General features: G+C 35.8%; 1 protein-coding gene across 5 annotated transcripts in view; it reads left to right on the top strand.

Moving 5' to 3' along the window:
• The window catches only part of LOC136826622 (uncharacterized), a 352,977-nt gene that overhangs the window by 92,013 nt on the left and 246,295 nt on the right, over positions 1-14,669 (top strand). The window contains exons 1-2 of one of the 5 annotated variants that reach the window (XM_067083918.1): positions 1,266-1,388; positions 10,326-10,387. The exons of 3 other annotated variants lie outside the window; for them this stretch is intronic. The gene's annotated coding sequence lies outside the window, so the exon portion shown is untranslated. Of the gene's footprint in view, positions 1-1,265; positions 1,389-10,325; positions 10,388-14,669 lie in introns of those variants that run through there. One more of the 5 variants, XM_067083917.1, reaches the window with a different exon arrangement.

Raw genomic sequence — 14,669 nt, 5'->3', positions numbered from 1 at the left:
AAATTCTTATTTGTCAATTTCATTACATCATGTATTTAAGTAGAGATCATTGATTGACTGATAGATTAGTATGACTGAAAAATCTCCCGCCTAGCAGGAAAGGGTCGCGTGAAAGATTAAATTACTGATTATTCTTCATTCATTGTAGTGAAGGGTCATTTGAAAAGCCAGATTGATCTGAATTGCAGTGAAAGTGTTATAAGATTAAACTTCATACATTGCTGTGACGGAATGATTAAAGAATTGAAATTTTGGGCAGTGATTAAAAAATCGGAATATTTACATCGCATTATTGGGAGAATCATTGAGGAGAATCGATCATTGAAGTTACAGTGATTATTCAGTAGGAGAAGAAAGCACATTTTTTTTTTTTCCGATGTCCGGCAGTTAAATGTGTGATTTTATGTGAAATAAAAATACCAAAGTAAAGATAATAAACAAGAGTAGTCCATTGTTGTATAGGTTTGTATATCAAGCAGGAATGTGTAAATGAATGGCCAAGTGCTTATTGTTTATACTTAAATAGATAAACAACTTTACATCCATACGAATGTTGCATAATACACACATGTGGTCATTTCTGTGTGTATGTTAAGTATGAAACTTTATATAGGTTTTTTTTTTAGAAACATTTCGAATTAAACTTAATCCCCATAATTACCTTGACATTAATATTGCATTATGCACCTGCCTCCCGCTTTCCGTTGGAGGCGTTGCAGCTGTTTGTGTGAAAGGCCAACGCAGATATTTGTAGTTTATATCAATTTAATGGCCTTTTGTTGCATTGTAAGAGCTATTATGTTTTTTATTTTTGACGTGGCTTGCTGCGTCGAAGAAATTTATTTATGAGTAAAGCTAATACAAACTGTTACACTTAAACCTGGAGCTATTTGTGCATATATTTCAATGGATAATTAAGAAAATATTGTTTTACTCTCATATATTCATTATGTACTTATGTATGTTTATATCGATACGCAAGCGCACACACGCACACACACACACACACACACACACACACACACACACACACACACACACACACACACACATATATATATATATATATATATATATATATATATATTATATATTATATATGTATATATTATATATATGTGTGTGTACATACATTACATGAATATATACAGATTCAACGTGACTCCTGCTGCCATAAGGCACGAAAATCTTTTGTCCTACGCTGCAGTAGAATGAGAATATTTTCCTGTAATTGTACTAAAAATACGTTTACTTTCGATTGGCAGAAGAACATGGTAATCTTCTGGTGCAACGGACGAATTCCATTAGTACCTTTGTATTTATATGGGAAGAGGGCGCTAGGGCAAGCCAGGTAAAGGAGACTGTCGAATTAGGCGTGGTTTGCAATGGTAAGTCTTTTGTGGGTCTGATTCTTTTACATAAGATCTTTGCACGAAATACAAAGAGATAAGATTCCCTCCATAGGAAGATTTAAATGCAAGAGCATTATGGTCAAGGAGACTGGTCGTCCAGATCCCTTTAATACGGTTATCAGATTGGAATCTACAAATCTACAACGCTATCTTTTTTATACTTTCATGGCATTGTTTATATATGGGATATGGCCGGGCAAAAAAAGCTAATAAAAAATCCAGGTTAGCATTCATGAGCTTCATGTTTATTCTGACGTCACGAGAGAAGTTGCAGTAGGTGTCGGTTTTTTCCTTAACGTTTTAAATATTGAGGGTATTTTAATGGTAGTTTAACTTGTCTCGCCGTATTCTTTGCTCTTGCAAGAAGGTATAGTTAATTATGCGTAAGCTGTGTGTGGTTCAAACTGTATAGTTGCTTAACTCAGATGTTCCCATAGATGTTGATGAAAGGCCCACAACACATGAAGGGCCACTTGAATCCCGTCCTCTCTTTGCCATTCCTGGTAAGATCAAGGCCGCTTCAGACATGAGTGAAACGGTTATTCTTCGCGTTTTGAATTCCCAGCCCCTTGTGGCCTACCCTCTTGTGGTTGGCTGGCAGCGTGGACTGGACCAATAGCCTCTCAGCAATTTTCGAAGCTGCAAGACGAGTCAGCTGATCCATATGTGCGAGTGACGTCTATGCAACCAAAGCCAAGGACGGGGATCGCAGTCCCTCGACCTCTCCTGGTCGGCGTGCCCTTATAGACCGGACTATTATGTTTCTTTTTATTATAATATATGTCTCCTCTGATACCGAGAACCTTCCTGGTGGGCTGAGCTTGGTTAACGGATGTCTTGTGATAAAACTTTGACTTTAAAAGGCTTCGACGGAGATGAGTCAAAAACTAATAAAACCCTGACTTATCTTAACTCTTGCCATCCTGGGACTAACCTCTTTCCAGGAAGATGACGAGGATATCTCTGCGTTTACATGTTTATTTTTCTGTGACGTCCTCATAGTATGTGCGGCAAGGAAATGCCATCATTCTTTTGCGTAAGGGATAAAGTGCGTTGGTGGACGTACGTGCCTCCAACCATAACCGTCCTGTCACTCTTATCTGTCTTTTATGTGAAAGATTGTCCTGCTAAAGAGGTCTTCCTGCTCTGCCTGACTCCTGTTGTTTTGACCCCTTCCTGAGAGACCGACTTCCATCATAAAAACATATTAGTTGTTTTTGCGCGGAGATAAGGTTTGCAGTTATAAAGGAATCGCCAATGCCACCCCAGTCATTGTGTTATCTTGTTCTAAGAGCTATTTCTAGTTTTTTAAAGAACACTTTCCTTTTAAGTGAAGTCGTTATCGGAGTGGCACGTAGTTAAGTTATTTGTTATATTTAAAACAAATTTTTTGTTGCTCTTATGAAGGAACTCTTTATCAGCGCTCGAAGGTCATTCCTCATGACTTGTTCCACAAGATTTCCGGCCCTCATCGCTTGAGTGTTGTTTGGTTGGTTGGTTGGTTGGTTGGTTGGTTGGTTGGTCAGATCCAGAGGTACACACCAGACTACTCCTTACCTTAAAGGGGGACTCCGTGCTGGCATGAGGCAGCGTACTCTAAAGTCTAAACCAATCACTGCCTGAGCTGTTGTTGTTTTATGTTTTATATTGTAAATTCATAAGAATTAATCGCGAGCTTTCGTACAACCAACTGCTGCCAAGTCCCTTTTTGACTAGAGACTTCTTAACAGCAGTTGGGCAAAATTAGAGATGGCATTGAATAACCTAACTGTTTTCGATGATGGCCAAGAAAGGTGTAGCTGGCTACTATGAGCGTAAGAGGACGCTACGGTAAACGAAAGGTAGGAAGACCGACTTAGTAAACATAGCAGACTTATTACACTGGTGTTATGTTTCGTATATCTTTTACAAACAAGTGCCACCTGCAATACACTGCACCGAAATTGGTCTCGTATGTCATCATGTTGTTTTGGTAATTGATTTCAAAACTGTGATTCAAAGTATTCATGCATTTTCCGTTGATAACCGTCGTTGTTGTTACAGCTTTATATAAACCAGCCAGTCAATCACATATTCATATGTTACCAAGTTAAAATGCCTTAAACTGGGCTCGCAAGCTTACTGGAAAAAAAAAGCCCAAGTTGGAAAATAAATCAGAAGAAAGAGGAAATATTTGTGAAATTAAATCCTTGCAAGATAAATATCTTACGTAAAAAAAGAAAACGCAGCTGTGAAAGGATAAACAAAATATAACACAGAGGCATGACTTTCAGGCAATGTTGCCACCTCTGTGGTAAACGTCATCCGTAACAGTGTCAGGAAATGCCCCACAGTCTGCAAATAAGGAGCAAAAGAACTCTGGTATCTGTATGTATAATATATAACGTCGTGACATTTCAACAGCCTATTAAATGCTGTTGCAGTCTGAAACTAGCTGCACTCATTAACTCCAGAGGTATTGATTCTGAGGGGGAAAGCAATAGTTGCTAAATGAGATAGATGTTATGGAAGATAGACCTACAGGAAATATTTCAGTCGTGATAAGAAGCACGATTGCCCATATTGAAAATTTAAAAAAAGAAAATGATCACTTGATAGGACTTCGTCGTGAAGATAAATTTCATGTGATGTAGATAACATCTAGACAGGAGGTGAGCATTCCCGCTGGTAGAGGACAAAATATCTTGAATTAAATGGTTTTGGCCTTGATCTTTCTCAGGACGAATAATTTATATATATATATATATATATATATATATATATATATATATATATATATATATATATATATATATATATATATACATACATACATATATATATGTGTATATATATTGTGATATATATATATATATATATATATATATATATATATATATATATATATATATATACATATATATATATATATATTGTGTATATATATATATATATATATATATATATATATATATATATATATATATATATATATATATATATATATATAATATATATATAGAAATTAATAATGATGTATTATAGATGTGCTTACATTAATGACATCATAGCATCGTTATAGCGTTCCGTTCCCTCCCATTCCTTGATTAAGTCGCGCTAGAGTCCCTCCCAAGAATCATGTTCCCTATTTCCATAGTGGTATGGGACGTACTGCGATGTTACGAGAGAGAGAGAGAGAGAGAGAGAGAGAGAGAGGGGGAGAGGGAGAGGGTTGTTAGTTCATGAAGGGAAGAGTGAGTGAGCGCTTGCTTCGTTTCCAAACTTAACTTTTAATTTTTTAAAACCTAATGTACAGGATATCCACGATTGATAGTTTTTTAATATCCTTGTAATTCCATCATACGTAGGATTTTCAAAACCAGTTATGAATTAAAGCGAAAACTGATTGGTCTTGTGAGTGGGCGTTATTAGAATTGCAGCGTATTCTCGAAGCCTGAGAACTGCGCAGGTTTACAGAAACTATGGCACGATTGCGTGATCCTGGAACATAATTTGAGAGTTGCGCAATGTCCTCCCAGAAGATATAAAAGACTGATCTTTAGCGCGATATGCTCAATTCCCGCTTCCATTTGTGGCCCTGACGAAGGTGAGGCTCAAAAAGGCAAAAGGGCAGTCATATAAAGGGCGTCGCATCTTCAGGGGTCGCGGCTGTGATCATTGTCGCCGTTACTTGAAGCCGACGCGTCCCGTATAGCTAGATAAGACGTTTATGAGATAACAAGTCCCTCTTTTGACCTATTAGAGCGCCCTTCTCTTCCCCGTTACTGCGTTTCAAGCGGCAGTGCGTCGCACGCCCTTCTTCGACTCCTTCTGCGTCGCGCGGTCGTTCGTCCGTCCGTCCGTCTGTCCCCGTCACATTTGTCTCTCGCTCCTGGCTGCCGACTGATGGAGTCCTGACAGGAACGCTATCTCAGTCATTATCTCACAAGACAAATGGGTCTAAGCGGTAATATCGGTGCAGCATCACTCGCGCAAGGGATAAACGATTCGAGTTCTCTGCAGATTAGAGATGCTGATGGATCCTAGATGCTAAACCGTGGGTTCCCCGCTCGGGGAAAAAAATTTCGGGAAAATATATTTTTTTCTTTTTAATCATTATGGAGAACGAAATTACTTTCGTGTTGACATTTGCCTTTTATGGGTCCTCTACAACTGTTTAGATTTTCCAGTTACAAGTTTTTTTTATGCAGTTGTAAACGGTTGATAAAGCTATCTTAGGAAACATTCTGGTTTATTTTGGTAATTGCCTTGTATGCTTATTTTTGTAATCAACGACGATAAAGCTTTTGTTTTAACTGTAGAGTTGTTTATCCTCTCGGATTTTACGTTGTTCTGCAATATAAATTTTTCTTTAGTGTATCCTTTTATATTTTTCAGATGTTTTCCCACTTTTTATAGATGTTTTAATTTAATTTCCATACTTTTATTTATTGTACTTTGCCACACGTATATCACCTCCTTTGTTCGGTTGCTCCATCATACCTTTCTGCTACTCCTGTTTATTTTAGTCGTGTTACCTTTTAAACACGCCTTATTTAGCTTCAGCTCTTAATGGCAGCGTATATTTTCCCGTCTGCCATTTTTATTTTGCTGTTTTGACAGGAGCCTTCAGGTATGCCTGTCTTCATCCCACTGATCAATAAACACGACATAGAAGATCAGAATCCATTATTTATGATGAACAGCTTCCAAAGGAGTTGATTTTGTTTGTCAAGTTTAGGCCACTTATCTGCAGCAGTATTGATTATTAGTTTGATTTTTTGTTGTGCATGATGTTGTTGTGGCTGTTAGCATTGGCGATGTATTTTTTATGCAGAATGCTAGTTGACATTATATTACTAACAGCACCAAACAACACCATCAGGAGTCAGTCCACTTAGTATCATTATTATCATTATGAAGGGCAAAATTATTTGTTTTTCCTAGCTGTTTCAACTGGTACAGACTGCGGCTAGTTGCCAGTGTTCTTGTTATGAACTTATTTGAAAAAATTATATGTATATAATTAAGGTTTTTATTTACAGTGTTATCGACTGTTTTGAAGGGTATAGATTTCAGTTAGCTCCAAATTCAGGTTGTTAGTTTCTCTGCTTTTTCCTCTAATTTTACGGGAAACAAGGTTTCTGGTATACATCTCTGATCATATGCATAATGGTTTCATAAGGAGTATAAATCAGGAAGATTTTTTCATCTTGTGAAACAAAGGCCAATTTTGTATTTTTTTAAATGGTTTTTACCCAATGCTGTAAAACCACAATAAGCCGAGGGATGAGTTAGCTGTTCTCCTTTCCTCGTCTTTTCATTTTTAACAAGTGTTGTTCTGTTTGGTATCAAAGTCTAAGCACTCCACCTTGAAGGCTTTAGATCGTTGATGTATTGTAGCTAAACTGCTTTACTGGTCTGTCTGTCTTATGTTGTACTTTTTGGTTTGGTATCAACTAATTTTTCCCGGGACTGTATAGTGCAATTAATTTTTTTTTGTTTCCTTAAGCTTCATGGGAAAATCATGAAATCCAGTGTTATATTTTTAATGTTTTCCTCCTTTCCGCATTTCGGCTCTGGAATTTTCAGTCATCATCTGGGTTTCTTGCGTCGTTAACCGAAAGGGACAGACACTTTCCCATGGAACTACAACGCCCTTTATTGCCAGCTGGAATTTGGTTTTTCCTGGAAGTTATATACTGTACATAATTATATAAAGATGGTCATGACGATACTGCCAAAGGCGATAGATCTTCTCCCTTTCCTCCCGCCTCATACTCTCATCTGTTGACCTCCTGTTCTTAGTCCTTTGCTCGAAAAAATGGGTATCTGGTTATCATTCGCCTCGCTAACCCGCGATACCACATGTCTGACCGTCGAGCAAAAGATCAATCATCATAATTCTGTGCCTTCATAAGTTACCACGCCTCCATTCGGAGAATGGCCAATTCCTTATGTCTATCTTTCAAACCACGCCTATCTCCGGTCATTTTTCTAAAACGTCTCGACCCACGCGTGCCCACATACCCTCACGACTTTGACGCTCGCGGATTTGTTCTCGGGGGCGGCGATTGAATGATCGCTTATCATTTGTCGTTCCGACTTTTATCTTGTGCGAACTGATATGGATTTGTGGCCTAGGTGACCCTATTGTAACATAATAACCATGACAGTGGTATATGGGCCTAAAAAAGATTTATTGGAAGGGCGAGGAATGTGAAGATACGTAGGCGAAGAGGTAAAAAGGTTAGGTTAGATAAAAGTTTGATTAATTTGTTGAAGAGGTTTGGTCTTGCGGTAAGATGTTGAAGAGTGTACATATCGGAAGCGTAAGGAGAAAATGGGAGAGGAAGGCCGGGAATGTCTGACTAGATGGTGTGATATATTAAAAAGGAGGGGCCCCGACATTTAAAGAAGCAAGGGTGTGCGTGCAAGATGGAGTTGAATTGCGCAACATGTGTTGGGGGTGTCCCGTCTTTTCTCGTAACTAATCCCCTTAAAAGTACCAGCTTATGTTGAAAATTTATGAGGAGAAATCATGAAAAGAGGGATGTTGCCTTCATGTGATTTTGAACACTATACGTATGCGAATTCCATGAAGAAAGTTTGAATTTTCATCTCTGACATAAGCTCTTTCAGCTTGGCTTTGCCCCTCCCATCCGCCTTCCAGGGTTACAGCGACATCCATGGCATGAGACATTCAGACCTAAGGTTTAAAAGTCGCCGTTGAGTCAATGACGCACTAATTTTTAATCCTCTTCTCAAGTCCCCCGGCATTAGGTTACCCCATCTGCATCCGACAAAGGATCGACCAGCTTCTCTCCGCGCCTTAATTGCAATTAGCCAGCGAATAACTGCAAGAGGGTCAACTCTTGTGTCTCTCAAGCGGTAGAGTTTGTTCCGAGGATATTCATTAAAGGGGCAGATGTATCGTTTTACCATTCAGTGAAGATCAAGATGCATTGGCGCGCCATTTATTCAGTTCAGAGTGCATCGGTGCGCCGCCTGTTAAAGGGTCAAGAAGCATCTCGTCTATTTTGCTTTCATTATTGGAACGATTTATCGGCGTCGGTAACCATTGTTGTGGAGACTCTAGTTTACAGAAAGTAATAATCCAGTCATAATTTGATATGACGTCATCTTTTCTACCATACAGTCTCAGTAGGAGAGATCAGTTGTAGGATGAGCTGTCTTCAAGTTTTGAGGAGATTCAGGATATAGGATATAGGACACCAAGATGCTGATTTAATATGCATGTAACCAATTTTTCTTCCTTTCATTACAAATTCACTTTTGGTGATATAACTGTTACCATGTGTGAGCAAATTATCAATATATATATATATATATATATATATATATATATATATATATATATATATATATATATATATTTTACTTATACATATACATATATACATATATATATATATATATATATATATATATATATATATATATATATGTAGAAATAAAGATAGAAATCTTAGAAATATTATACTAGACTGTATTTCATAAAACAACTTATATTTATACACACACACACACACACACACACATATATATATATATATATATATATATATATATATATATATATATATATATATATGTGTGTGTGTGTGTAGAAATAAAGATAGAAATCTTATACTAGATTGTACTTCATAAACATGCTTGCCGGAAGTCCATAGGAATCAAAAGAAAATAACGCTTTCGTAGGGTTCATTTTATTTACCAGATCTGCATATCAGTGATTAAAGTAATCAGAGGGATGAATATATTATAGTCCTGATACAAATCATCGAATTCTTGGAGTGGGAATTTTCCGTTGTAGCAGACGGATATTGAAGTGGCGAAGAAGACATTACGTAAGCCAAGTTTGCCGTAGTTCCTTAAAGGTAACCACCCACTATGTCCCTCTATCTGAGTTCTGATTTAAGACTTCCCATTAAGACATCTCTGTGACCTTTTGCGCCCTGCAGCCCGGTAGGAAGGTAGGAGCAGGTTTGATTTATTCATTTAGCATTATTCTGTTGTACGATCTAAGTCATGCTTTTACTGTATTTATGTTGTAATATATTATGTATATATACATATATATATATAATTATATATATATATATATATATATATATATATATATATATATATATTATATAAAAACAAATTATGTATATATATATATTTTTATAAAACTAATTATATATATATATATATATATATATATATATATATATATATATATATATATATGTATATATATACAAATGCAAATGCTCTGATATTGGGACCAACAACCTCATCCTAAAAAGACCAGCTGAGAATCGGGAAGTCATAAACCTTGCGAGTTACTCAGAAGGAAAACATTCGTATGGTACAAACATACGAGTGTATTTGTATACGCATGCTAAAATATTGGCTACCTGTTGAGAATGTTGATACACAGATACGTAATCGGTGTTCGGAATTTAAGATTAATTCATTAAAAATCTGTTCAAATTTAAGTTATACATATGGATGCCGTGCTCACGACCAGATATTCTGTTTAAATATATATATATATATATATATATATATATATATATATATATATATATATATATATATATATATATATATATATATATATATATATTTATATATATATATATATATATATATTATACATGCATGTGTATATATAGCTTACTGGATTATTAAAGAAACATTATTATACTTTCAAATTCAAATTGTAAGTATGAAGAGAAATTGGGTGGTTGTAGGTATTTTGGATCTTACTGTTTGAATAATAATGCCCTGGCAGTTAATTAATTATATTGATACATCGTTCTCAGTGTATTTTTTTTTATTATAAATATTCAAGTACACGCTTATAACTTCACTACCATGGTGATTTCATGTCAGTAATTGTATTTAATCTCTTTCTTGCAGGTATGATGCTGGTTTTGTGGGCCTAGGTTGTAACTTAGCCTATCGGTTTTTGAGATTCAACGGTAAGATACTTTAAGCATTTTCAGTTCAGTTATGCGTACTGTATTATCCTTATTATTGATATTGGGTATCGCTCCATTAAAATACTGAGTGGATTGTTCTGTCCTGGGCATAATATCATATTAACAAATGCAGTTACCTCCAACCTCTCTCTTATCTCTAATGAATACTAGTAGCTTTTAAAAGGAATGCTCATCAAACCATGAAACATAAATTAAGCCACTGAATGTACTTTGCATACAGTTTTCTTAATAACAAACACAGTAAGTATGCAATTACAATGTTATAATGAACGGTTATCAAATTAAATACGTCCAGCTATACTTGACGTGTGTTCACTTGAGCCTTAGAAGCACATTAGGGTAGTAATCACTGCTAGAGAATCTCTTGCGGCAAAGGATGCTTTGTATTCGAATTGGCCAATCCACGATTAGGTTCACGGAGCTGTGGGTTATGATTGGCTGCCATTACATTTGTAGGCGGGGCCTCTTAGGCTAAAGGAAGAAGTCGAGGGGTGCTGGTGTTGAGTTATTCCCAAGCCCTCTTTCGTGTTATGACTAAATAAAATGGGCGTGGAATGTTGGCCAGATGTGAAGTATTGACGCGTGGGCGTGATGTACAGGGTGAGTGGGTGTTAGATAGGGTATGGATGGGCGGGAATGTAATTTCGAGGCAAGGTTTAGCGCAGTAATTAGTGAGACATGCTGGAATACGAAGCAGGTTCCGATGACTAAGACCAACAGAAGTCTTCCTTACAATCCTCCTCAGTGCCTTTGGCAGTTTTAGTCTGTTGTACCGTAGAGGTGCTTACGTAGGGCTCAAGGAGCGGAAATTGTTTAGTCACTTTATCAGGAATATAATGTTGAATCGTGGTTGGTAATTATTTCCTATGTGTTATTGTTATTAGTTTTGAAGTAACACCATCCTTGTTTTTATACCTATCTTACATTTATTGCATCTTTCATTTCCACTAATTAAATTGTCAGTGGCGATAGATATAAACAGCTTGACGTAGTAAAAAGATAAATCTGGTCCCGTAATAAAAAAGTGAAAATGGAAACTTTAATTGTTTGATATTTGTGTCATTAATTATTTTAGTCGTTAGTACCTGAATAGTTATTTTCGAGGTGGACGAACTAAGTTTTCCAAATTTGTTCGTATTTTTTCAACTCGGCAGTTAATTATTTCAACTTTTTCTCCATAAGTGGAAAACGGTGAAGAATGTTACGAAATTACTTGTTTGTTTATTTTCAACATTTTTTTCTGAAAATTAAAACAGCTGTAAATAATGAAATAATATTATTTAATTGGAGTCTTTAAGAGGCTTGTTATTTAATTTTGACGTATAATATTTAATTGTAATAATATTACTCAAGATCTGACGGAAAGTAAACTTTAATGCTTGAGGTAATAGAGAAAAACTGAAGGGAAAGGAAAAGGACAGGCTTAGCCTCTTGAGGATTCTATAGAATCGCCTCTTTAAAGGGAGGATGTTATAGGGATTACAAATCTGGTGTTTATAACGAATTTATATATTTTTTTTATTTTGGAACGCCAGTTGGAGCAGATGACCCGTCCTCATCTATCCAGTAGCCTTAAAGAAACAATTAAAAGCAATTAATAGAGGAGGGATTAAACTACTAAAACTTACACATAAATTAAGTGTCATGAAACTTAGGCCTCGTTCTCTTTCTACTTCTTATATGCTATATATATATATATATATATATATATATATATATATATATATATATATATATATATATATATATATATATATATATATATATATTTGTTAATATCCATTTCATTGAAATATGTCGATGGTCATGACTGAAGAACACTTTATTTTTGTAAAAGAAAATAATATGCTGTGAAATTGTTTGTGACGATTCCTTTCCTAGCTGTGGGTGTCTGATTACTAACTGGCTGTAGGTTCATGTTGTATGTTATTCAAAATATCGGGTTTAAAGGCGTTGCTCATATTGTTCTGCTGTATTGCACATGATGTATGCAAGGTACTACTCAAATCTACAAGGAGCTTTGTCCTTTTGTTTTAGTTTTTTGTAAAAGAAAACTATTGTGCCGACTGTGTTTGTCCGTCGGCACTTTTTCCGTCCGCCCTTAGATCTCAAAATCTACCAAGGCTGGAGGGCTGCAAATTGGGATGTTGATCATCCACCTTCCAATCATCAAACATACCAAATTGCAGCCCTCTGGCCTCAGTAGTTTTTGTTTTTATTTAAGATGGTTAAAGTTTCTTGGACCGCGGATCATACAGCATTATACCGAGACCTTGATTATACGCTGTATCGGCTATACAGAAAACTCGATTGCGCCGAAGAAACTTCGGCGCATTTTTCGCCTGTTTAATGTTAGTGCCAACCTCTCTCTCTCTCTCTCTCTCTCTCTCTCTCTCTCTCTCTCTCTCTCTCAAGAAGTGATTCTTGATTGCATTTAATCCGAAGGTGGTAGATGGTGCGCACTTTAATGTGTATCTTGATTTAGCCTTTTCTTTTATGGTCAGTTGGAATCGAACAGTCTTTTCCGATATCGTGAGATTTGTTATCTTGCCAGAATTTAGCATTTGTCTTTACTTCCTGCTTGCGTAGGGGCAGAGGCTAAGGTCGGGTAGGGCTGTGTTGTTTGTTTGAGAGATGTTATTGTCGACCTGCGTCCATTCAGATGTCTTAGGGGGTTCGTAGTTCACATGCCCAATATTCATTAATATTTATTTTGGGAGACGGTGTTGCTTCCTTGTCAGATGGAAGGAAATCATGCACGGGATTTCAGACTAGATGTGTTTGTACCTGATCAAACCCGGACAAATGAAAGTAACTTTATTGAAATTAGAATAAATAACTTTTCAGATACTACAGTGTAATGAAAATCTTCAACAAATAAGATGCTGGAGGGAAGATGCTCCTTAAAGACTACAGGACTCCAGCTGAAGTAACACGCACAGTAATTATATTATATATATAACGTGTACACATATATATATATATATATATATATATATATATATATATATATATATATAAACATTTATAAATAATATATATATATATATATATGTATATGTATAAGTATGTGTATTTATATATATATATATATATATATATATATATATATATATATATATATATATATATTATATATATGCGTGTGTGTGTGTATTTTTGTATGTACGTACGTGCGTACGTGGAGTGTGTTTGCCGTTTGGCCAGGTGGTTGGATTTACGTAATATGTTTATACTTATAGCGAATTATATAATTTCAGGGTCTTGACCTTGCGACTCCATACGACAATTGCGCATATTTCCATTTTGGTTTCCAAGGCGAATCACTTTCTTATGTTGTCCCATATCGTCTTCATTTCGGGGCGTAACCAGCCCCTTTACTTGCCATACAAGACTCCAAACGACCTGCTGGGTTAATGGGCAACGATCGCTAGTTTTCATTATAAAGATAAGAAAAGAAGTCGGAATGACTTACCTACGACAATACCAGCGAGGTTGACTTTTTATTGCTAAGTTGCAGTGTCTCGTGTATACATATATATATATATATATATATATATATATATATATATATATATATATATATATATATATATATATTATATTTGTATGTATGTATATATATACACATATTTATATACAGTATATATATACATACATACATAAATATATAAACTGTACTTTTAATATTATTTGATATCAGTATGAAAATGATTCTGTCTGTGAATTTATCTCTAATGGTTAATATGAATTTTAATATTATGATGAAGGATAACAGAAATGCGGCAGGCAAAAGGGTAAATCTTTCCTTATTGTACTCCTTTAGAAATAGTCATCTATTTTTTTTTTTTTAGCCGCATGCTCTATTTGACAGAGTTTGCCACCCTACAGGGTCGTATAACTACCACGTAATTAATTTAATGCTTATGTCAACAGGGCCACGATAGGTTTTTACCGTCTGTCTCCAAATTCAGTCCAGTTCCGTCCGGTATCGGAACGCCTCTTCTCGCTATTGGATTAGTTTTCGATCTGCTGGACCACGAAGACCTATTAGGGCAAGCTCAGAAAACTCATTGAGGAAAGAATCCATTAATTCTCCTATCTTGACGCAAAAGTGATTTTCGACTGTTTTATGGTCAATTCATTGAGCCGGACCTTTAGACAAATCCTGATTTGTCAGCCTCGTTATGTAACGAGAGAGAGAGAACTTCCGGCTTAGTGTGCTGTCGAGGCCAAGAGTTCGAATCCTAATATAAGTATA

The sequence above is a fragment of the Macrobrachium rosenbergii genome, chromosome 41 (assembly GCF_040412425.1).
Source record: "Macrobrachium rosenbergii isolate ZJJX-2024 chromosome 41, ASM4041242v1, whole genome shotgun sequence".
Taxonomy (NCBI): domain Eukaryota; kingdom Metazoa; phylum Arthropoda; class Malacostraca; order Decapoda; family Palaemonidae; genus Macrobrachium; species Macrobrachium rosenbergii.
This window is presented reverse-complemented; position numbering and strand designations above follow the sequence as displayed.